The 3362-nt window shown below is 34.8% G+C and overlaps 1 protein-coding gene across 1 annotated transcript in view; it reads left to right on the top strand.

Moving 5' to 3' along the window:
- The first annotated feature begins 2191 nt into the window (after positions 1 to 2191).
- LOC106869219 (V-type proton ATPase 116 kDa subunit a 1) overlaps positions 2192 to 3362 on the top strand; it is a 48015-nt gene continuing 46844 nt past the window's right edge. Inside the window, exon 1 of the mRNA XM_014914866.2 lies at positions 2192 to 2607. The gene's annotated coding sequence lies outside the window, so the exon portion shown is untranslated. The remainder of the gene's footprint in view (positions 2608 to 3362) is intronic.

The following is a 3362-nucleotide window of genomic DNA, read 5'->3' as shown; positions in this document are numbered from 1 at the left end:
AAAATACTATGAATTAATTTCGTTTTGGATTTGGTTTGCAAGATTCTTTATGTAAGTTCATGTATTGGGGCATATTCTGTTGTGTCTGGGGAGAGTCATTCTCTTTTAGTGCCTTATAATTTAACACACTCACTGGTAAAATTTTCACTCATTTACTTATTTATTTCTCTCAAATTTTCATTGCATCTTGCAACCTTTTCAATAGTTGTTGACTCTGTCCATTATTCAAGCTGCATTCTTTTTGTTTGTTTCTGCACATGTGTATGGGTCAGTGTGTGTGTGTGTGTGTGCGCATACACATGTATGTATGTATGTATGTATGTATGTATGTATGTATGTATGTATGTGTGTGTATGTATGTATGTGTGTGTGTGCATGTGCATATATATATATATGTATGTATGTGTGCACATTTGTATATATGTATTCTGCATATTCATGTTTGTGTGTTTTTATGTGTGTGTGTACCTTTGTCCCCTTGAATGTACATGTCTGAGTGTGTGTGTGTATGGGTTTTTGTGACTATGTACTGTATCTGTATGTATAGATGTGTATCTCCATATGTGTGGACGTGTATCTCCATATGTGTCCTTGAGTGAAGTGAAGTGTGTGTGTGTATATTGTTGGGTTTCAGTCTTTGTTTGTGTATGTGTGTTTGTCTGTTCATATTACCTATGTACTTATCTGCCTGTATGTCTATCTGTTTACTTTCATATCCATTTGCTTACATACATGTGCATACACACACACACACATCTACATAACAGTCCACTAACTATTCTACCTGTATATAAATATTAACTGTGGGTATGGGGGTATGATTATCTACTAGATATATTTCCTATTTAGTACCGGGGATGTTTCATTTATGAGGACGTACTCCTGTATTTGTCTGAGTGTTGGGTCCTTTAGGTACTTGGATAAAATGTGGATATCAAGTTGACCCAGGTTGCCTCCATGTTGGTCCTTGGCAAGTTGGTAGAATATGGAGGACTGTTTTTTGTTGTCATATTGTCTCAAATGTCCATGTAGTCTTTCCGCATTGCTCCTAGATGTCTCCCCTATGCATCTTATGCTGTAGACTACATTTCTAGTTCCACAGTTAATACCAGGGCTAATCCTACATACCATGCAGTTATCATTGGTGCATATGGTATTCTCAAAGGGGTACGACCTACATAGTTGTGATCTGATGGAGTTCCCTGGGTTTTCAACAATCTTAATGTTGAGTTTGGTCTTCTTCAGAGCTTTCCTAAATCTACGGGCTAGTTCTCCATGGGTTGTGGCCTCTACAAACATCATTCCTTAATATTTGTCTGTTTTATACCATGTGTTCACACTGTTTGCTTTGTCACAAGGTCTTTGTATCCTATTTCAGTCTTTGCTTCTATATCTAGGGCAGGTACCACTGGTTTCATTACATATAATGTTATATAACTTCTTTCTAGCAACCTTGTATACTCGAACCCTATCTTTCTGATCCTATCCAGAGAATTGCATGTGGTGCATGAAGTTCTGTACATGTTTCTTTGTTTCATAGGGTTTGCATAGTTGGGACACATTGTTCATACATAGATACGTACGTACGTGTCTGTCTGTCTGTATGTATGTATGTACGTACATACATATTTTCTCCTGCCTTGGCAAGCTTACAGAGCTTTTGCAACCAACTAATTATGAATGCGACAGAATTATTCTTTCAGTTGTATTGACTTGTTGAAACTTTCTAAGACATAACCAACCTGAAAATTACTTGTGCAGTGAAATGAAAGTTACTATGAAATGTTCGCAAGGTGTTACATCATTTACATTCAGCCTTACCCACAATCCCATTTGCGAAAGAGTAGAGTGGTCTTTTAAAACTAGAACCATCACATTTGAAATAGTTTCCTGGTAAATGAATTTTGTTTAACACTTATACTACTAATACTACTATAAGGATAACGAGATCATAGTTTACGGTACACGTTTTATTTGAGAAGAAAAACAAAATTTTATAGTGTCGAAATGAAATTTGCTTCTACGTATGTCCTTCCGTAGTGCAGGTTCTAAATCGTCTGCTTTAATGTAGCCGCCATTTTGTATTGCGTGTTGTAAAGAAATAAAGAGAAAATAGGAGAGGGGGACAGTAAATTGTAGAAGAAATAAATAATGGTATTAAAAGAGAGAGAGAGAGAGAGATAGATAGAAAGAGAGAGAGAAAAGCTAAAGTACAAGTGAAATAGGAAGCAATAGAAAGATGAGAATCTAGAGTTAACAACACCCCACCCCATATAGAATATAAACCGAGAGGTAAAAGCGGAGAAAGAGAGGCAAGAAATTAAAGGTTAAACGAGTGTTGGGAAAGGAACGTGATCGTCAAATAGAAATATATTAAGAGAAAGAGGAAAGGGAGGAAATATTCTCATCACAATCAACATCGTAGATAATAACAATAGTGTCATTCATTCACTATTACTACTATCATTTCTTCTTCTATTTCACATACTACTACTACTACTACTCCCACTACTACTACTACTATTACTACTACTACGTCTGCTACTCCTACCCCCATCACCACTACTATAGGTTGATGTTAAACTGTTGACGTGAAGGTTCTACAAGGTAAGCATTGCTCTTGTCTAATTCTGGTCTTGGTTGTTAAATCTTCAGGTCATTCCTAATCAAGCAGACCAACTGTCAAAGATATATGATTTTTTTTTAAAAATGGGAAATTGAGTATCTAGGACTACAGCCGTGTGATGAAGAGAAATTTTGCTACTATCTCTAACCATTTCGTACGACACCATAGAGACTGTTTAATTCTCGTTTCAACAATATGTTGCGCTCGATGTCATAGCTTTTATGAAGAAAAAGTAAAATGGTAAAAAGTCAAATATATTCAGACAGATATTTTGAATGATGTCTTCAGTCTCATGTTCAATTTTGCGTGGGAGTTGCAAGTTCAGATTAGATACATTTTGTAATGTGCATTATTAATATAACCATTTACTCTATTTAAACATCGTTTTCGTCTGTTTCTCGCCGTTTCTTTTCTTCATTTATCTGTCTCTCCTCTTCCTCTCTGTCTCACACTCATTTATATACATATCTATCTATCTATCTATCTATCTATCATTACATACAGGCCTGCAATTTAGGATCAATCAATTTATCAATCAATTGGTCTCACTTGCTCTCTCCCTCTCTGTCGTGTTTTCTACATTGGTATAATTTGTTGCTCTTATCTCTCTCTCTCTCTCATATATATATATATATATACTGCATATATACTGTATATATATATATATATATATATATATACATATATATATATATATATATATATATATATATTATATATATAATGTATATATATT

This window comes from Octopus bimaculoides, chromosome 9, assembly GCF_001194135.2.
Source record: "Octopus bimaculoides isolate UCB-OBI-ISO-001 chromosome 9, ASM119413v2, whole genome shotgun sequence".
In the NCBI taxonomy this organism is placed as follows: Eukaryota; Metazoa; Mollusca; class Cephalopoda; order Octopoda; family Octopodidae; genus Octopus; species Octopus bimaculoides.
This window is presented reverse-complemented; position numbering and strand designations above follow the sequence as displayed.